Source organism: Rhinoraja longicauda, chromosome 1 (genome assembly GCF_053455715.1).
Source record: "Rhinoraja longicauda isolate Sanriku21f chromosome 1, sRhiLon1.1, whole genome shotgun sequence".
Taxonomy (NCBI): Eukaryota; Metazoa; Chordata; class Chondrichthyes; order Rajiformes; family Arhynchobatidae; genus Rhinoraja; species Rhinoraja longicauda.
This window is the reverse complement of record NC_135953.1, coordinates 109,106,931-109,129,697: the sequence shown is the minus strand read 5'-3', so window position 1 is coordinate 109,129,697 and position 22,767 is coordinate 109,106,931. Positions and strand designations below refer to the sequence as shown.

At 41.1% G+C, this 22,767-nt stretch overlaps 1 protein-coding gene across 2 annotated transcripts in view; it reads left to right on the top strand.

Moving 5' to 3' along the window:
* The window catches only part of LOC144596234 (serine/threonine-protein phosphatase 2A 55 kDa regulatory subunit B gamma isoform), a 199,203-nt gene that overhangs the window by 29,914 nt on the left and 146,522 nt on the right, over positions 1 to 22,767 (top strand). The window lies entirely within an intron of this gene.

Sequence of the window (22,767 nt, the reverse complement as noted above, 5' to 3'; positions counted from 1 at the left end):
GTTTAAACCAAAGATAGATACAAAAACCTGGAGTAAGTCAGTGGGTCAGGCAGCATCTCTGGAGAAAAGGAATAGGTGACGTTTCAGGTCGAAACCCTTCTTCAGACTGCTGCCTGACCTGCTGAGTTACTCCAGCTTTTTGTCTGCTATCCAAGTTCACTGAAGCAGTTTGTAAACATTGGAGTCAAGAGTGCTTAATTGTCAAATGCACCAGGAGCAGAACAATACAGTTCTTACCTGCTGCAGTTTAACAGGCACATTAACACAACAACACAACAATAATACAATAAATTAGCAGTCATACTTGATAACCAGATCATAAGTGCAAGCCAAAGTACGTAGTGCAACTAATGCAAAGTCCGAAGTAGTTTGTTCCTGAGGTAGGGTTGTGCAGGGTGTTTCAAGAGCCTGATGGTTAATGGGAAGAAGCTGTTCTGGAACCTGGAGGTAGGGGATCTCTGACTTCTGTACCACCTTAGTTATGGTAGCAGTGAGATCAGAAGGTAGCCGATGCAGTATGAGCCTTGATATTGACTTCCATTTTGGGGCAGTGATTCCTGCAGATACCTTCAGTGATGGGGACATCAATGCACCACTTTGTTCCTGTGCATTTGAAATGACGTGATGCAACCAGTCGGGATGCTCTTTAATGTGTACCTGTAGACATTCGAATATATTTGGTGACAGGCCGAATCCCCACCTCTTAAGGAAGAGGAGGCATTAATGAGCTTTTGGTGATTGTCAATGTGCCGGGCCTGGGCCAGATCTTCAGGGATGTGCACATCCAGGAAATAGAAGCTGTTGAATCTCTCCACTGTTGTCTTGCCAATGAAGACAGGTTCATGGACTCTCTGCTTTCCCTTCCTGAAGTTAACAATCATTATGGGTGGAAACTTTATGTTTGCTGATTGTGTTTACTCATTGAATTGTGTTTACTTTTTGAATGGCAAGAAGCATTAATCTGGCAAAGCCAAAATGGAGCTGGCAGTCCCTGCATATCGTGAAAACATCATGAGCATATATGTCGATACAATAATGAAGACAGCTCATGGAATATATCTGGAGGTCATGATTCTTTGAACTGTGGGATCATATGGAATACAGAGATGTACTTGACACCTTAGTTTCTGATAGTTCAACTAGCCTAGTGGAAGAGGCAGATATCCATTGGAATGATGCCCTGACACTAGAGGCTAAATTACAAGGAGACATTACAAATTTGGGGATTGTATACCCCAGAATTTTGAAGATTAAGGTAGAATTTGATTAAGGTAGGAAACTAATTTTTTTTTTGTTGCCAAATTGATAACTATTGGTGGGGAATTCAGTATATATTTTTTTGTTGCACTTGGTTGTTTTGGGACATGGCTGTTTCTTGCAAATATCTCAGATCTGCCGCAGTCCTGACATGTATTCCCTCAGCTGGGTTTAGAACTAGAATTGGGAAATTCTTCGGAACAACCAAGTCGAGGAAATATAAAACTTGGAGCAGAACTTGCAATTGGCGGCATTCCCGGAGCTTCCATCCACCAGTTCTGCAGAGGTTCCAGTTGATGGCTTGTCAGCACCTTTAAGAGTGTAGTTGAGGACAACTTGCCAGCAAGGTCCACAGACTGAAAAATGGGGGCAAAAAATATCCAATAATTTACTCATCCCCATCCAACTTTATTTTCATTACGTTTCTATCCCAGCCCCTTACTAAATGCTTGATTATCATTTAAAGATTGAGAATACCAGGATGTATTAATTTGAGACTAATAGCATAAGGAAAGTTGGAAGTAAGTTTAAAAAAAAATCCTTCTGGATTCATTTTAAAATCCTAATTGCTGGGGATTACTGGTTAACTTGAGTTTTGAATCGAAATAATTGGCAATGTACAGGTGTCCCTGTCTGAAGTAGTGTTGGAATACAATGTATTAAAATTGTCACTTTTATTTTTAGGTTTGTTGCCTTGACAGGACGGTACCATACATCTCTCCCCGAGCTGTGATAATAAAATCTGACAGCAACAAGCCATTGCCCATGTCCTCTTGATTGCTTTGCTTTATTGTTTGTATTGTGGATGCTTAGAAGATGCCTCTCATTTATTTTGTATCCCAGAATATAGCTATTGAATGCCCTCGGAGGGATTTTCTGATTTATCTTTGGTATTGGTCTTGAGTAATGTGGACAGTAGTAAAAGTACCAATTTTTTTCAATTCCCAGGGTTAAGAGCTGCCCAGTCATTTTAGATGGAATTATCGAAAAGCAGGACTTCATAAAAAATAAAATTGCACGCCGAGATTTTGCTGCAAATCCATCGGTGTTCACTGTTAAATACTGGATTATACTGTGACATCCTGGGAAATACAGTCGTCAAGAAACAACTGACCAGATTCCACTGATGGTTTGAAATCTCCATCAGTATCTTGCTGAGAGACGGCATTCAAACACATGAATGCATGAGGTTATGATAGGAGCTGTCGATCTCTGGCTTACCCTTCATTAATACTTCAAGGAAGTCTTCATTTGCATTAGCATAACTGCTTACATCCATTTCTGCTTGTTTTTTTTCTTCTGGCCTTATGAATTCTAATTAATTATCACCAGGGAGATATAATAAAGTGAAAGATGGTTTTGAGACTCTTGCTCTTAACCTTGCACACCCTACCATTCTTTTTCAAAAAAATATTTCAAGTAGTTTATTTGTGGGTTGAGGCCATTGTTGACATGACCAGCATTCATTGCCATCTCCAATTACACTTCACGATGTGGTGCCTTGAGCTGCTACAGTCCTCGTGCTGTAGATGCTGTCTGAATACCGTTGAACATCAAGTTCCAGTACTTGGGTACAGCACAATGAAGGACAGCAATATATTTCTTCTTTGGTAGCTTTTGCAGTCTGCCCATTGTCCATGTTTCTCCATCAGTGAAAATTGCTGTGATGGCGAGAGTCAACAGCTTTCAAATCCTGGCATGCATATCTCTGAAGATCTCTTTTGGCCCCAGCACATTCATGTGGTCACAAAGAAAGCTTGTCAACACTTCTATTTCCTTAGATTGAGGAGATTCTTTATGTTGCTGTATGCACACTCAAACTGCTGCAGGTGTACGATAGAGAACAAACTGCAAGGAAGGAAGGGTACTGCAGAACATGGTCAACATTTCCCAGTCCATCACGGGTTCTACCTTCTCCACCATCTACTGTATAAGGGATCTACATGAGGCACTGCCTGATCACTGACCGCTGGGTTCAAAATCATTTTGATGAAAATGTACAAGGTGTGATTAATACATTTACAAGTGACACTAAATAGGTGGTATTGTAGATTGTGAAGATTGAATTAAATATTGTAGCAGGATCCTGCTCAGTTGGACAAGTGGGCTGAGGAATGGTTAATGGAGTTTAATGTGGATAAGTGTGAGATGTGGCATGTTGTCAAACCAGGGCAGGATTCACACAGAATTGCAGGGGCCTGGGGAGTGTTGTAGAGCAGGGGATCGAGAAGTACAGGTACATAGTTCCTTTAAAGTGACATCATAGATGGGGTGATCAAGAATGTGTTTGGCACGCTAAACATTATCAGTCGGGAAACTGAGTATAGAAGTTGGGACTTGATTTTACAATTGAACAAGATGTTGGCGAGGCCATACTTGCCATATTATGGTCACCCTGGTATAGGAAAGATGTCATTAAATTGGGAAGAGTGCAGAGAAGCATTCAGGATGTTACCAGGACTTGAGGGCTTAAGCTCCAGGGAAAGTTTGGGCAGGCTATGAATTTATTCCTTGCAGCACACAAGGCTGAGAGATGACCTTTTCGAAATGACAAGGGCAATAACTAAAGGGCATAGGTTTAACATGTGAAGGATGTTTTGATAGGAACCAGAGGGGCAACATTTTCCACACCGTGGTGAATTAATGGAATGAGCTGCCAGAGGAAGTGGTTGAGCCAGGTACAACAGCAGCTTTCTGAAGTGTTTGGACAGTTGTATTGATAGGAAAGGTTTGGAGGGATAGCAAGCAAACGTGTGTAAATTGGACTGGCTTACATGGACAACTTGTTGGATTGGAGGAATTGGGTTGAAGGGCTGTTGCTCTGCTGTATGCGACATGCTCAATACTTGCTATCATTGACTTCTGCTTCACATTGGCATGTCTGATTCATCAATACAAACAGGGCATTTAACACATTTTGCCATTCTAACCATTTGCATCTACATTTGGCACATTGTGCAATAGTTTTATTTTTCTCCCCAGGTAATTCCCACTTTGGAACTTGTGGTTTATTATAGATGCTAATATCCTTGTTTTATTACTTTTTAACAAGTGTCCCAGATTACCTTTGGGACTAAGTTATGTAGTCATTGTCATGCAGCATGGAAACATGCCCTTGCACCCAACTCTCCCCTGCTGACCAATGCCTCATCTAAACTAGTCCAGTTTGTCTGCATTTGGTCCAGACAAATCATTCCTATCCATGTACCTGTGCAAGTACCTTTTTAAACATTGTTATTGAACCTGCCTCCACTCTCTCTTCATTCAGCTCATTCCATATACCCACCACCCTCTGACAAGATGCGGCACGGTAGCGCAGCGGTAGAGTTGCTGCTTTACAGCGAATGCAGCGTCGTCGACTCAGGTTCGATCCTGACTACGGGTGCTGCACTGTAAGGAGTTTGTACGTTCTCCCCGTGACCTGCGTGGGTTTTCTCCGAGATCTTCGGTTTCCTCCCACACTCCAAAGACGTACAGGTATGTAGGTTAATTGGCTGGGTAAATGTAAAAATTGTCCTTAGTGGGTGTAGGATAGTGTTAATGTGCGGGGATCACTGGGCGACACGGACTTGGTGGGCCGAAAAGGCCTGTTTCCGGCTGTATATATATGATATGATATGATAAGATTGCCCCTTGGGTTCCTATTAAATATTTCCCCCCTCAACTTAGATGTAAGTTTTCTGGTTCTTGATTCCATTACCTGGGATTATGGTCTCCGCCCATTCACTTTATCAATTCCCCTCATGATTTTATACACTCTTATGTTACAGCCTAATAGTTCTTGAGTGAACTTATTTTTTTTTAAATTTAGTTTTTATTTAATTTTGACATGAACTGCCAGAACTCTGCTTTTCAGTTTGTCATTTTAACCGGTGCACTGGGGTGGAGATCATCTTCCCTGCCATCGAGCTCGTGCTCGGACTCAACCATGTTTCTCAATGCAAGACGTGTGTTTAGTTCAGATGTGGCCTTAAGCAGGTAGTGGCATTTTCGGCCTTGCCACCTGCACATCGCCTTACTGTTGTCTTTTCATGAAGTTTGGGTGGCCACTTGTCGTTAAAACTGTATATTTGCAATAGAACTTGATTCAGCAACTTCTATGTTCCTTTGTTTAGGAGCTAGAAATGTCAGCTGGAAATAGATTTGCTTATCCATCTGTTTTGCTATTACAGCCTGGATTTTCTGCTGTTACCAAGCATAGCAATAAATTCCTGTTTTCCTGGCATTGCAACATCTTTGATTAATTGCAAGGAAGCTCAGTCAGTGATCTAAAAATAGAAATTAGTCATGTGATTCTGAAACTGTCAAGTACAACGCATGAAATCAAATGATGTGTTTTGTCCTCCAACTTATCTTTATAGGACAGGCAAAACTGCCTTCCTGTGTTGGCCCAAGAACAACTGAACAGATAACTTTGTTAAATTTAACAGCTGTGTTGCTTAGCATATAAATTGGGAATATATAGCACTGAGAGAATTGTCCCTTTTTATTTCTCTGAATCATCTACCACATTGGCTAATAATCTAGAAGAAAAATTGTAGGACAACATTTTATTTAGGATCTTTTGTTCCTTTCAACAGAAATATTCACCAGCACTCCTTTTGTAATGGCAACAAGGGAAGTCTCTCTAATGAAGATTCTGCATTGGTCAAATTCTGTTTCATTTAGTTGTGGAAATTCTCTCTGGCGACACATTCAAGGACTGGAGCCATAATCTATCACAAGGTTTATTCCCGGCCACCATCTGCACCTCTCTGTAATAAAACACAATCATACAAACCAACCTCCCTTCCATTGTCTCCATCTACCACCGTGCTGCCTCAGCAAGGCCACCAATAGAATTAAGGAGCAGTCTCACCTCGGTAACTCCCTCTTTCCCCCCTCTCCCATCAGGCAAGAGGTACAGGAGTCTGAATACACAAGTGTCCAAATTCAGGGATGGGTTCTTTCCAGCTGTTATCAGTTAGTGAAATCCTGACCTCCCATCTCCCTCATTGGGAAAACTTTGAACTATCATTAATCAGACTTTATTGGACTTTATCTTGCACTAAATTATACACCCTTTATCCTGTATTTGTACACTGTGGATGTACAGTGGGTTTACACTTGTAATCGTGTATAGTCTTTGACTGGATAGCATGCAAACAAAAGCTGTATGTCAGTACACGTGGCAATAATAAACTAAACTAAAAAAAGAATTGCAGATGCTGCTTTATACCGAAGATAGACCAACACACCATTTATCTTTCTGCATCTGTCCACCTGGTAGACTAATACAGATTATCTGCAGCCTTTGTCATAATTGACCCTAAGACAATCTTCTAACCTCGTGTCAATGCCATCTCCAAGACCGTCTACTGCTTCTTCATGGCAACACCATGCATATCTGCCACTTAATTTTGTTCAGAATTGCTTGCTATCTTTGGTTCTGTCTGGAATTGGCTATTCATAGAAACATAGAAAATAGGTGCAGAGTAGGCCATTCGGCCCTTCGAGCCTGCACCGCCATTCAATATGATCATGGCTGATCATCCAGCTCAGTAACCTGTACCTGCCTTCTCTCCATACCCCCTGATCCCTTTAGCCACAAGGGCCACATCTAACTCCCCCTTAAATATAGCCAATGAACTGGCCTCAACTACCTTCTGTGGCAGAGAATTCCACAGACTCACCACTCTGTGTGAAGAAATGTTTTCTCATCTCGGTCCTAAAAGACTTCCCCCTTATCCTTAAGCTGTGACCCCTGGTTCTGGACTCCCCCAACATCGGGAACAATCTTCCCGCATCTAGCCTCTCCAACCCCTTAAGAATTTTATATGTTTCAATAAGATCCCCCCTCAGTCTTCTAAATTCCAGCGAGTATAAGCCTAGTCTATCCAGTCTTTCTTCATATGAAAGTCCTGCCATCCCAGGTTCAACTATTCAAAGCTAGTTGAGGTAACATTCCTATTACACACTCCACAAAATATGTTTTTTTAAAATCTAAAAACCCAGTGCAAGTCAAGATACAGGCAACAGGTCCAGTGTACATATTGCATGTGCCCACATCTTGTTAGCTTTTGCATTAACTAACACCTCAAATTAAAAATATTAATCATTCTTCTTGATTTCCCCAGCCTTACCGATGTCTGCAATCTTCTCCAGCTAAATAATCATGTGATTTCTTCTGCTCCTGAGACTTTTGCTTTGCATACTCCAGAATTGACCTGCATTCAGCTGAAGACCTAAACGTCATAATTCCTGTCTAAATTTCTCCCCCCCCCCAAGCTAATTTCATCTTCCTGTTAAAATGTCTTTAAAATCTACCTTTGACTAAGCTCGGTTTTCTCGCATCTCTGAATTATATCTTGATATTTCTTTACAACAAAGGTGTTGTGACAGTCAGACTTGTTTTATGATCTTTTCAAGCTCTCTCTCGTGTTAATCTAGTGTCTTGGGTCAGGGTAAGCCTGCTGTAGTTTTGAATGCGGGGAGAGAGGTTGGGGGTAGGCACAATGTTCCTGGTATGCGTGGTTCCAGTGTTGTCACTAAACCTGTTTGTCGAAATTCTAGTAGTGTGCTGAAACCATCCTGCTGTTGTTGTATTGACAATTAATTGAACTTCAAGAACCAGCATTCATCAAGAGTTTATTTCTACACCAGTGTCTGGCACATACAATAGAAGATGAATATTTACTCTTCGATTTATTTTAATTTTTTTTATTGCCCTTTGAAATTACTGTGGTTATATCAATCTCCATTTTCCAAGTCTCTGGCTTATTTTAAAAAAAAATAATCCTTTTCTATGTTTATGCATAGCAGGGAGGTAACATGTATCTTCTGGGAAGAGCATTGGAACCCCTGAGAGTCTACTGTGAGTTTTGGTTTCATTGGAGGATTTAATTCAAGGAGTTGTCTTCATTGAAACTGACTACATGTTCAACAAAACATGTTCAAGACCTTGCTTTCCCTCTCTATCCCCTTCCCCTTCACAGGTCTCCCACCAGTCTTACTGTCTCTGACTAATTCTATGATGTCCCGCCCACTCCCCTGTCATCAGTCAGAAGAAGGGTCTCGACCCGAAAGGTCACCCATTCCTTCTCTCCAGAGATGCTGCCTGTCCCGCTGAGTTACTCCAGCATTTTGTGTCTACCATCGATTTAAGCCAGCATCTGCAGTTCTTTCTTATACATAAAACATTTAAAGCATCACTTTGAGAATAATAGTTACCAGTTGAACAACATCATTGCTAAATAGTTAACCATTTCTAGACTGAGAAAGTGGAGGGGGAAAGGTTGGGATCAAGACTGCACTAACAATCACCTATTTATACTAATGTTTTTTATTCTCTTCACTTTTTATCCATTCCCAACCCCCCAAAGGGCACAAGGTCTTCAACCTGGAGCACAGATCCTCTTTCCAGCACACTTTGTTTGTATTTCAGACTTTGAGCATATACAGTTGGTTTTTGTTTGCAATTTATAAGATTATTGTCTGAGGTATGCACAGTGAAAGGTGTATCTCTGAACAATGTGATCTAATTTCTTCAGCAACAACGGAAAAGAGTGTTGCATAAGGAAATGATGTTATGCATTTGTCGTTTGCAAAGTGAATTGTCCCTTGAAATTTCTAGAGTTTGAAGTTGCATTCTATTTGTGAAATCACAGCACGGAAACAGGCCCTTTTGCCCCATGGAGTCCACACCAACCAGTGATCCCCATACAATAGCACTGTCCTGCAGACTAGGGACAATTTATATTCTTTACCAAAGTCAATTAACTTTTAAACCTGTACGTTGTATAAACTCTGTACACACGGCACCCATAGTTGGGATGGATCCCAAATCTCTGGCACAGTAAGGCAGCAACTCTCCAGCAGTGCTACCGTTATAGGCTCAGAGGTGGGTCCATTTTCAAAATAGGCACTGTATACATTTGAGCTATGGCCTCTTGGTGATTTAAGAGTAAGCTGATTTATTTTTCTCCCAAGGATTCTTGTAGCTTTTAATGGATCTTTAACTGTTGAAACAGATCACCCATACACCTCTCTGAAAATATAAAAACCAGTGGGTTTTCCCCCCACTGTTCATACTGCAGCTTGTTGGAAATATCCATTATACACACAGAGGGAGCACTTGAGCTGCTTTGACAATCATGGTTTGGCAAATGTCTCGCTGAGGGAATTGCATTTCACTTATTTTTGCTGCACAAAGGCAATGTTGTTTTGCTGCCAGTGCTTGCTTGATTCAATAAATATTTAAATTTATTGAAATTGATCAAAAAGATAAATTACGTTTTTTTTTGGACCTATTGCACCCAAAAGTCGGCACAGAAGATCTTTGGCTTTGAAGGGATCGCACTCACTTCAGTGTCACAGCTGTGCTTCTGAGTATTGGCAATAAGCAAAAGGCTTAGTTCTTGAAGGCACTTGGATTCCTGGGAGAAAAATGGTTGCAGGGGGAGGATGGAGCACCAAGGTCCTAAAGAGAAATGAAAAAATTACCATCACCTTTAAAATAAAATAAAGGGAAGGGTTCTAAATGCCAGATTGCACATAGAGACCATGTAAGGAAACACTGTTAGAAAGTCACATTGATAGTAATTTCCATCAGGAATGGAGGAATGCTGCATGTGAGTGACGTCAAGATGACCTGGATGACACCTACACAAATACACTTTATCTAGGCATGCATTCTCTCAAACATAAAATTACTTCTAACACGCTGCTGTGTGAGAGATGGGAGGTAGAATACTGGAGGACTACCCTACAATTATTCCGTGGTAGTGGGGTTACTCCATGTTCTGTCTCTGTCCTATTACATGGAGAAAAAGAGTGACGAGGTTGGTTAGCCGCATCACTGCTGCGTCGACTTGTTCAAACCCTGATTTTGTGATACAAAATACAACAGATGGCTGTGTCGTCGTCTGCCTAGTTCGTTAAGTCATCTAGTGAGACAGTTCAGGGCAATGAAGGCACCTTGCCTGTGTACATGAATGCAATACCCACTAAGTCCTTGGGCAACGTGCTCATGGGCAACAGTCTGAAGCCACCCCAGCTGGGGCAACAGATCCTCCTGCATCTTCCAGGATGTCCGTGTGGACTTTGAAGGATGCAGGCTTTCAGCAGCTCGACTGCAGCCATGCAGAAAAATGCTCGGACATCAAAATCCCCAAACAAGCTTGTGGGATGTGAAAAGCAGGAAGATGTTTAATGGAAAATTATGTTTTTGGGAAGCATTAATCGATGTTGCTTTGTTATGAACAGTTCTGAAGGAACTAGCACCCTTCAAGTATAGAAACAATTGAACTGCCGATGCTGTTTTACACCAGAGATGGACACAAAGTGCTGGAGTAACTCCGTGTCTCTGGAGAAAAAGGATGGGTGACATTTCAGGTCAGAACCCTTCAAACTGAAAGTTGGGGGTGGGGGGAAGGTGGTTGAAGAGCTTGTGGTTGGCCACAAATGACCTCTGTTAGGGTGGTGCCCAGGAAGGTCCATTGTAGGCTCGGGTGGTATGATCCCAAGAGGGATACAATGTAGAGAGCTGTGGAACTGGTTAAACGACTGGGGGGACGGAGAATGGGGAACGGGAGGGCAGTATATTGTATTGTGTAGGTAGACGTTACTTAAAATTAAAGAATTTGATGTTCATGTTGCTGGGTTGTAATCTACCCAAGTGGAATATGAGGTGCTGTTCCTCCAATTTGTTTGTGGCCTCACTCTGGCAATGGAGGAAGCTCAGGACGAAAAGGTCAGTAATGGAAGGAATTTAAATGGTTAGAAACCGGGAGATCCTGAAGGCCTCGGTAGACTGAGCGTAAGTGTTCAGCGAAATGGTCTCCGAATCTTTTTGGTCTCGTCAGTGTACAGGAAAGCACATTGGGGGCAACGGATGCACTAGATGAGATTAGGGCTGTCTCACCCAAAAGGCCTGTTGGGGTCTCTGGTTGGAGACGAGGGAGGAGATACAAGGATAGGAGTTGCATCTCCTGCAGTTGTAGGGGAAAGTACCCGTGAAGGCGGTGGTTTGAGTGGGGAAGGGATGTGTGAACCAAGGAGCTGTAGAAGGGTTCTGATTTCTAGCAGCAACTGAAGGTAAATTACCTTAAACAAACGAGAGATGCTCAGTAAAAAGTGGTTGTACAATGAACGCATCCAATTGTCCCCTAGGAAGATTGGAAATGTCATATTTGCCAGGTGGATACTCGAGCAAGACCTTCACTACCACAAGACGTTGACTGAAGTGGACCATGTGGTTGTGATTCTATTTTATTCCAACAATAATTATGAAAAATCCCAATGACAAAGCTGATGACTGCCTCGTGTCGATTCTTCCTGCTTTAAATGATGCCATGACACTTCCCATGAGACCTCTTAGAATAGGTCTCTTGGGATTGAGAAGTATCAGCAAGGTCGTGCAGTATGAGAAAACATTTGAGTCCTGTTTTCTTGCAGCATCTTTTATGCAAGTGATTGAAGGCAACAGGATGTGAGAGATGGTTTATTGATCATATCAAATTATTGTGAGCTGGGCGCAAAGCAGTGGTTCAACTGTTGGTGTATCATCAGTGTGTTAAAATAATTTAGGCTACACTACGAAAGTACTATTGATTTATGATGCAGCCAATTAAAATTAGCTTCTTCCACCCACTGTCATTAATTGGTTAAGTATAATTAATGAACAAGGCCAATGTGCCAGAATTTATAGGTGGATACATGTGTTTCTCTACATGACTGTCAGGAGGTGTGGCATTTCCATATAAATGTGTGAACTTAGAAATCCTGCTCTTTTCTGACAGCCGCCGCCTTCTGAAGAAGGGTTTTGACCCAAAACGTCACCTATTCCTTTTCTCCAGAGATGCTGTCTGACCCACTGAGTTACTCCAGGTTTTTGTCTATCTTCGGTTTAAACCAACATCTGCGGTTCCTTCCGACACGTTAATCTCTCTTAGCTTCCGTATGATGGGATTTACCTAAGGAAGGCTGTTGGTTATAATTGCACAGGGCAATAACCTCTGAAGGCTTGGCCATGTTCAGCTAATAGGTTGCACAAATGGAAGGAAGTAAACACTAGTCTGGTGTTAGGTCTAGCAGTTTGACTGCAGAATCCAGGTAATTTGTTACCATTTTTTGTTTGCAATTGGACTAATTTTGAGATTTATATGTTAACAATAGATGTACACAAAGCGATCAACTTGCTGCAAGCTCAAAAGTAGATAAATTTTGTTTTCATCAAAAATAACATACTTTTTAGATTTTTGCAAGAAACGCTGCCTTTGTTAGTTATTATGCTTGTTTTTGGGTTTTATTTGGTCAGATCATAATGGATGGCATATTTCATTCTCTGGTGCAGTGGCAACATATTAAATCTGTTCTGTTCCAGCACTCATTACATAAAGCCCAAAATGCCAGTGTTTCTTGTACAATTTTGTTGAAGGGCTAAAATCACATTCTGACACAGTGATGAATTAGTGCAATCTTGTGGGGGGGAAATAATCGCTTGTGCCCTTAGAGAAAACAAGGTCCCAAAACCTGTTTAATGATAACAAATGTCTGAAATGCAAGTAAATAGGTGTGGGGGTTGGAGTAAATTAAAAGCTACTTGAGTTAAACTGATCAAAGCAAAAACTTTTTTTATTTTCCAACAGCTTTGTTAAACAGCTATCCTATTTTCTTTTAAAATAATAGTGCCAATTCTGCAAAGAAAATTTGCAATCCATTTATGAATTAAGGGAGTTGATATCACTGTGACAGCACATGTGCTTTTCATTTACTAACTGAGCATCTAGTTTCAGTTTAACCCCACCTTGCCTGTAGCTGTAATGTTCTAACACTGCTGGGTATTGGTGTTTAGCTATTTCATTACACGTTGTACTTGTCTATGGTTAGGTTGCACAGGTAGAGTATGATTTGGCTGGTTAACACAAAAACTGAGCTTTTTGCTCTATCTCGGTACACATGATGACAATAAACCAATACCAATTGCTGGCACCTATTTAAATGCTTCCATTAAAATTGCCTTAGACTCTGTTCATTACCCAAACCTTGAAGGTATTTTTATTATTGTTGGGACTATTGGTGAGCAATCTTCCTGGCTACATGTCTTACTCGTGCAATAGTTGCTTTTGTTCCAAAACTATTTGCATTTTGGGAAGGCAGAGAACTGGAAAGAAGGCACATTAGAGACTCGAAATTCAGAGTTAACCGCAACCTTCAATTCACAAAGACAGTCTGAATCAATAGACAATAGACAATAGGTGCAGGAGTAGGCCATTCAGCCCTTCGAGCCAGCACCGCCATTCAATGCGATCATGGCTGATCACTCTCAATCAGTACCCCGTTTCTGCCTTCTCCCCATACCCCCTCACTCCGCTATCCTTAAGAGCTCTATCCAGCTATCTCTTGAAAGCATCCAACAAACTGGCCTCCACTGCCTTCTGAGGCAGAGAATTCCACACCTTCACCACTCTCTGACTGAAAAAGTTCTTCCTCATCTCCGTTCTAAATGGCCTACCTCATATTCTTAAACTGTGGCCCCTTGTTCTGGACTCCCCCAACATTGGGAACATGTTTCCTGCCTCTAATGTGTCCAATCCCCTAATTATCTTATATGTTTCAATAAGATCCCCTCTCATCCTTCTAAATTCCAGTGTATACAAGCCTAATTGCTCCAGCCTTTCAACATATGACAGTCCCGCCATTCCGGGAATCAACCTAGTGAACCTACGCTGCACGCCCTCAATAGCAAGAATATCTTTCCTCAAATTTGGAGACCAAAACTGCACACAGTTCAATCTATTTGTCAGTTATTTATCAGAATTTAAAACATTTAAAAAAAATAACTATTTGATAAACGAGATTCAAAATATTTCTGTTCCCCTAAGTAACCAACACCCAGAGATAATTTTAAACAATTAAACTTCAGTTTAGAAACAGATAAAAATCTCTACCTAAAATGCTTAGTCTTAATCTCAAGACTAAAAGTTTTTAGTCTTAATCTTATCACCCCGTGTTGAGAATATATATAGGCTTTCTGTGAGGACAGATTTGCATTGTTTGCAGTGAGTCGATTCTTTATCCCATACTTTAAAAATTAGTTTACATGTGGACCTTCAATTACTTTTTCCAGTATTCACAGATTAATTGGTTTTATTCTAGTGTTCTTCTGATCTGTTCTACACAACTACCATTCTCTAAATGACTGAGCTGATTCTATTTCAGTATTACCAATCAATGATATCGTGGCACCTATTAGCATATTGACAAAGAAAGCATGATAAAGAACACATCTGCAGTTTCTTCCTACACAAAGGTAAAAATAGGCTTCTTTCTTGCATACTCATAAACCTTAAATCATAGCACAGAAAGCAAAATGCTGGAAAAGTCAGGCGGAATGCCCTTAGCTGATTAGGCAACACCTGTGGAGAGACTAATGACCTTCTGTCACAGCAGAGAGAGAGATTGCAAATGAACAGCTTATAACCAAGGAACCAAAAGATGGAGAAAACGGAACTGGGATGAGGTAGGAAGCAGGAGATAATGAAATAATGAAAGAATTGATAACGACACAAAACAAAATGAAGCGTAACCTTAATTTATTGAGGCAAAATGTCTAAGCACTTTGAAATCGATCAGATTAGAGCAAAGTGAACTTGTAATGGGTTTGACATGTCTATGTAAAACAAAAATGTGTTTTTTGTTATTTTGGAAGGAATAAAACTAAAGTAATAGACAGGAGAGTACCTTTGGATGTAATTTATGAAATTGGTGACAAATATTTTTCATGGCAACTATGTAAAAGTCATTGATTGTGAACTGAAAAAATAATTATAAATCTAAAGACATTTTAAAAGGTTAGAATGGTGAAGATCCAGAGAGACTTGGGGGAATTGTGCATAAATTATAAAATTATAATGAATGATCTGTCATTTTGTTCAAACTGAGGGATACAATGTAAAATAAAGAAGATTTTGTTAAGGAATAGTGTAGGAAGGAACTGCAGATGCTGGTTTATACCGAAGTTGAACACAATGTCCCCATCCCCCACCAAGAAGGCATTAAAGCCCTCTGTTTCTTCCTCGACTACAGAACCAGCCAATTTCCCTCTCCTAACACTCTCCTCTGCTTAGTGGAGCTGGTCCTTGCTCTCAATAACCTTTCCTTCCACTTTATCCAAATCAAGGGGAACTCAATGGGCCCCAGCTATGCCTGCCTTTTTCTTGGAAACATTGAGCAAACTATGTTCCAGGCGTACACTGGCCCTATCCCCGAACTCTATCTCCTCTACATTGACAACCGCATTGGCGCTACCTCCTGCACCCATGCAGAACTCATGTACTTCATTAACTTTGCTACTAATTTCCATCCTGCATTCAAATACTATTGATTCTATTTATACCCTACACTGCCTCGGCAAGGCCAGCAGCATAATCAAGGACGAGCCGCACCCTGGGCACTCCCTCTTCTCCCCTCTCCCATCAGGCAAAAGGTATAGTGTGAAAACACACGCCACCAGATTCAGGAACAGTTTCTTCCCAGCTGTTATCATGCAACTGAATGATCCTACCGCAATCAGGGAGCAGTGCTGAACTACCATCTACCTCTTTGATGACCCTCAGACTATCCTTGATGGCATTTTGCTGGCTTTACTTTGCACTAAATGTTATTCCCTATGTATTTATACACTGTAAATGGATTGATTGTAATCATGTATTGTCTTTCTGCTGACTGGTTAGCACTCAACAAAAAGCTTTTCACTGTACTTCGGTACATGTGACAATAAACTGAACTGAAATGTACTTGGACCCTCTCCGACAGCCCCCTTACTTTTCTTGATCTCACTGTGTCCAACATAGGGGATAGACTATCGACTGACGTCTATTATAAACCCACTGACTTTCACAACTATCGGGACTACACCTCTTCCCACCCAGCCTCCTGTAAAGACTCTTTCCCGTACTCCCAATTTCTACGTCGCATCTGTGCCCAAGATGAGGTGTTCCATACCAGGACATCCGAGATGTCCTCATTCTTTAGGGAACAGAGGTTCCCCTCTATCATAGATGAGGCCCTCACACCTGTCTCCTCGGTACCCTGCAGCTTCGCACTTGCTCCCCCTCCCCCCCCGCCACAACAGCGCCAGTCTCCCTAATCCTTGCCTTTCACCCCATCAGCCATCGCATTCAACACATAATCCTCTGACATTTTCACCACCTCCAACTAGATCCCACCACTTCCCATCCCCACCCCTTTCTGCTTTCTGCAGAGACCCCTCCTTCCAACTCCCTGATTAATAATCCCTTCCCACCCAAAACACCCATTCCCCAGGTACCTTCTCCTGCAACTGCAGAAGATACAACACCTGTCCCTGTACTTCCTCCCTCGACTCTGTCCAGGGACCCCGACAGTCATTTCAGGTTAGGCAGAGGTTCACTTGCACCTCCTCCAACCTCATCTACTGTATCCATTGTTGAAGATGTGGGCTCTTGTACATCGGTGAGACCAAACGCAGACTGGGCGATTGTTTCACTGAACACCTTCGCTCAGTCCACATTGTGCAACTAGCAGCACAAATAGATGATCTTCTGGTTGCCAAACACTAACTCCTATTCCCATACCCATACCCTTTCTGTCCTGGGCTGCTTCCATTGTCAAAGTGAGACAAATGCAAATTGGAGGAACAGCACCTCATATTTTGCTTGGCCAGCTTACAACCCAGTGGTATGATCCTTGATTTCTCTAACTTCAAGTAACCCATGCATTCCTTCTCCCCTGTAAATAAAATGCACAGAAAATATGCAAACAAAATGTCAATAAATTAATGACCCCAATACCAGTGCAAAAAAGAAGTCCATAATCCTTAGTGCAACCAAAGACAGTTTATACTTTACAGGTTAATGTGTAGTATTCAAAAATGTCCAAACCAAAGTAGTGGAAGAAAAGCTGTATAGTATAACAGTTTTAAGAGGTGAGGAAGAGGAAGGGTATTGCACGGATAGTTCTTCTAGTATGCCAACGTAATGAATTGTCCTAGTAGCATCTTGTGCTGTGACATTATGTTCATTGTCATGGACTCATTGGAGCTTATTTTTATATTGCATCTATCTTTAGATTTAACGTTTTGTCTATTGATTGAAAGTGTGGTGTAAGCTAGAAAATTAGATTTATTTGTATTGAATTTATTAAATGAGGTCAACAAAATATCTTCTAAGATTTCCTGAACATCCTGGTACATCCAGATTGATTAATAACCACCCAAAAATTGATAGATACCTTTCAGAAAAATAAGTCTCTGGATATGTCCCTTGTGTACCCTTTTCCACAAAAAGCTAACAAGTTTCTGCACAAAATCCTTTGACTTAAGACTGCAATGTTCCATCAAATACCGCACAGGTCATTTATGGTAGACATTTTTGTTATTGATCGTGACCTTTGGTCAACGCCATCACTTTGATGTCCGAGAGATGGCAGCAATATTTTTCCTGAAGTCTTTTTTTAAAAATAACTAGTTTGCTGCTGATTTTGTTTCAGTCCCGTCACCTAGCTCTACGGGAGGACACTAAAGAGAAGCCAGCAGATGTCGCAGCAACAAACCTGGAGTTGTTTTCAGCAAAGGAAATTGCAAGTTATTTCATACTGGCTTGGTAAACGATGCCTGCAGATAAGATTCCAAAATTGGGAGGGATGTAGTTTTTGGGGAGAAGGTTCTTGAGACAATAGAGCAAACGGTCCATTTTCGAAAAAAAAGACTTTGCCTCGCATTTCAGTAGTTCAGACAAAACATTTCCCATTGTCGGCAAGCTGTTAGAAAGCTCTCCAAGGAGTAAAAGCAGATCTCAAAATATTTTAAATTATTAGTCGTCAACTTTTCGCCACTCTGATTAAGGCAATGAAATTATTGGAAAAACAGTAACTGAAAAGCCTCAGCTGTTTAGCTGTTCTGCGTGAAGTGTTTCTGCACCAAAAATATGTCCTTTGATAATTAAATAATTCAAATAATTTTCAAAAACCAAATCTGCCAATATGATGCTGAACTCAGGCTTGTTGACTATCTTTATTTCCATGGAAGGGAATAGATGTGGGGAAGTAAATTTTATTACTAGACCCATTTTACCTATGGAAGAACATAATTCCGGTTCAGATGGACAAAATCCATGACCTTTATGAATCTTAAGGTGTGGTCTAAGAGGGGGAATGGCAGTAACATAATACAATGATATAAAGCCCTGACCCTAACATATTTTATTTTTGAACACAATAATATATGGAGAGAATTAAAATTAATTGTATTTCTGCATTGTTTGGCAGAGATATTGAAATTGTAGAATTTTTGCACAGGTCAGAAGTTGATTATATCATTTTAGAAAAATGTTCAAGGTTTGATAACTAAGTATAATTAGCATGAATTGTATTTGTTAGAAAACACAAAGACATTTTGTGCACACAGCTGTTCAGAATTAAGTAGTGCTGTTTCAAAACTCTTAAGTTCAATTTCCTTTGGGAATTGAGAAATAAGTTTAACTAAAGCACATCAACGCCTCTACTTCCTGAGAAGATGAAGGAGATTTGGTATGTCAGAGGATTCTCTTGAAATTCTACAGGTGTACAGTAGAGAGCATATTGACTGGTTGCATCGTGGCCTGGTTTGGCAATGAATGTCCAGGAGCGGAAAAGACTGCAAAAAGTTGTGATCACTGTCCAGTCCATCACCAGCTCTGACCTCCCCACCATCAAAGGGATTTATTGGGGTCTAAAAGGCAGCCAGCATCATCAGAGACCCACACCATCCTGGCCACCCACTCATTTTACTACTGCCATCGTTCGATCATATTGTTGACATATTCTGTTGTGCTGCAGCAAATAAGAATTTTGTTCTTCCATCTGGGACATATGACAATAAAACACTCTTGAATCATAACCCTTGAGATTTATCTTTTAATGCCGCTCTCTGTATTGTAAAGGAACTGCAGAAGCTACAACTCAGCAAGTTGAACTAAAGTTTATTGTCATACGTACAAGTATGGTGACGTACAAGTGCAATGAAAATCTTCCTTATGGCAGCGTGTAGACCTGGACATAAACACAGGCACATGGATTTAGACAAATGTACAAATATAAATTATACATTATATAAGGCAGGATAAAGACGAGTACAAAACATAACTAGAAAACAAGTCCATTGTAGTGCAGGAGGTGGTCTGTGGTATTCTATTGTTGAGATAGGATTGAGATTTTGCAACTCTGTTCCAGAACATGGCAGTTGTAGGAAAGTAGCTGTTCATCAACATGGTCACGTGGGATTTGGGGCTTCAGTCTCTCCTGTCTGATGGTAGCAGAGAAGAGGGCAGAACCTGTGTGCTTGGGTTAGATGGTGAAAGATATTGCCAACTTGTGGATGCATCTTGTGTGGATGATTTCAATGGAGGACAGAACTTTAGTTTAGAAGTATAGTGTGGAAATGTGCTCTTTGGTCTACCGATTCTATGTCGACTAGCGATCCCCATACACTAACATTATCCAACACACTAGGGACAATTTTACCAAGCCAATTAGCCTACAAATCTGTATATACAGACAGCACCCGTGTCGGGTTTGAACTCTGGTCTCTGGCGCTGTGAGGCAACAGCTCTACTGCTGCGCTACAGTGCCGCCCCTTGCACTGCGCTGAGATGGAGTGGGCAGAGTTCATTACTCTCTGCAGCTTTTTGCATTGTTATTTTTCTCAAGATGGTGCTGGAGAGAAGGTGACATTTTGCATGGAGGAGGACATATGTAAACTCGGGCTCTGACCTTTTAATTTGCAGATTCATTATTGGGTTCTCCGCTCTGCATTTGTACTTGTTTGAGAGAGATGAGTGTTGATCCTGTTTTTCCAAGTTACTATTGTATGTTGTCCAAATTATTTCTCTTTTATAAAGGTTTTTAAACCAGCAAGAAACAAACCAGCTAATTGTTGCTGGGTTTGGCTCTTTTTCTGAGTAGTACATATTTAAAAGACAGCTGTCCCCTTGCGCTCCACCTTTTCGAACACAGGGGAGGCATTACAGTTTGACCAAGATTTTTGGTCTAAGCCTCACTATTTCCTATTGTGATTCCCTCTGGACTTGTTGGGTGGGAATCTGACGACGCATTTTAAATACGTGCCTATTTATTTTAGTAAAGCATTTGACGGAGTGGTAGACTGCCTCATTGTAGGCTGATTCACAAGATTAAGGTATATGGCAACCACAGTTACTTGGTCGTTTGGATGAAGAACTGTCTCACCCAAAGAAGACAGGGTATTATGGTGGAAGGATGTTATTCTGGCTGGAGATTTCTTGACTAGTGGTATTCTGCAAGGCTATGTGCTGGTGGTGGAAGGATGTTATTCTGGCTGGAGATCTGACTAGTGGTATTCTGCAAGGCTATGTGCTGGTGCTGGAAGGATGTTATTCTGGCTGGAGATCTCTAACTAGTGGTATTCTGCAAGGCTATGTGCTGGGATCTCTGTAATTATATTATATAATTATCTGATTTATACACAATCAACCTATTGTGGCGGTCCCTGGGGGATTAGGCCACTCCCTGGGTCGAACCTCTCGGCACTAGATGGACAAGGCTGGGGGATGGCCTTAAGCTATGGGGTTTCTGGAAGGGGCGAAGATCATCCATTAGTCTGCCACGTGGCATGGAGTTGAGCAGATGTAAATAAACAGCTTTCCTGAATCTTGGTCACTTCACACCCGACCCCGCTACACTATCTGCATTTGTGTCCATGTTATTTATCAGTGAGGTGGACCATCAGAGTATAGAGTGAGATGGAGATCAGCAACAGGAATGGGCGGAGAAATGGCAGATGGAATGTAATCTGAGTTAGACAATAGACAATAGGTGCAGGAATAGGCCATTCAGCCCTTCGAGCCAGCACCGCCATTCAATGCGATCATGGCTGATCAGTCTCAATCAGTACCCCGTTCCTGCCTTCTCCCCATACCCCCTGACTCCGCTATCCTTAAGAGCTCTATCTAGCTCTCTCTTGAATGTATTCAGAGATTTGGCCTCCACTGCCCTCTGAGGCAGAGAATTCCACAGATTCACAACTCTCTGACAGAGTTTTTCCTCATCTCTGTTCTAAATGGCCTACCCCTTATTCTTGCAGTTTGTTAGGTCAAATGAGAGGGGACAGGGTACAATTATTGGATAGGCCCTTAACAGCATTGGTGGGTGGAGGGATCTTGGCCTCCAAGTTTACAGCTCCCTGAAAGTGGCAACACAAGAAAATAGAGTAGTAACAAAGGCTTATGGTATGCTCCAGAAGATATGTTGCAGATTTATAAAACTTTTTGGTTTGGCTAAACTTGGAGTATTATGTGCAGTTCTAATTGCTCCATTCCGGGAAGGATGTGGAGGCTTTGGAGAAGGTGCAGAAGAGATTTGTCAGAATGCTGCCTGCGTTAGAGGGTGTTGGAAACATGGAGAGGATGGACAAACTTGGAATGATTCCTCTGGAGCATCAGAGGCTGAGAGGAGACCTGACGGGCTGCTTATAATTGTATGAACTTCTATGTGAGGCAGATGTGGAGGCTTTGGAGAAGGCCTCAGTATCTTTTTCCCCAGGGTAAAAATTTCAAAGATGGGAGGGCATTGCTTTAAGATAGGAGGGGGCGAGTTTAACGGTGTTGGGCAAGTTGTTTTTTACATGGAGAGTGGTGGGAGTCTGGAATTGTCTTTTCAGAGGCTTTTCCATATGCACATGGATATACAGAAAATTGAAGAATATGGATCACACACATGCAGAGGAAATTAATTTGGCATCATGATTGGCACAGACATTGTGGGACCACGAGCCTATTCCTGGACTGTACTGTGTTGTGTGTCTATTTCAATCTTGCCCAATATTCCTTTTCTGGTGCAAACTATTTAATTTGATATCTCGTGAATATAAGAATATCATTTATGTGAAATGCTATCTCTTGCTGCTTCATGATATAAAGAACAATATATTGTATTGGTGATTGTGATCTCTTTTCATGCGATTGAAGGTAAGGCCCTGTGAAAATAGATTGCTGTGAACAATACAATGATAGCCTATGTTTATTGCATAAATATTAATGTTAGGAAAAAACTCAACTGATCCGTGACTTGATAAATATACTCTGACTACTTATGTATTTTTAATCGAGATATTAAATTACTAATCCTGTTTGTTGCACCATGGGTGGTTAGTGCATGACTGAAAAGTGAAAAGCAATTTTAAATCTGTCTCTGTGTAAGCTTGACTTAAAATGACTAAAACTAGTCAAAGCCCCCTTTTGATGGTCAATGACACTGAAAACACATCCCAGGTATGTGCGATTCGATTTATTCACAAAATGCTGGAGTAACTCAGCAGGTCAGGCAGCATCTCGAGAGAGAAGGAATGGGTGACGTTTTGGGTCGAGACCCTTCTTCAGTCTGAATAGCCCAGGCATGTGCTATTGTTAGGATAAATATGTGAATTTTCTTGTACCTCACTAAAATTAATAGAAGTTCAATATATCTTTTGAACCAGAT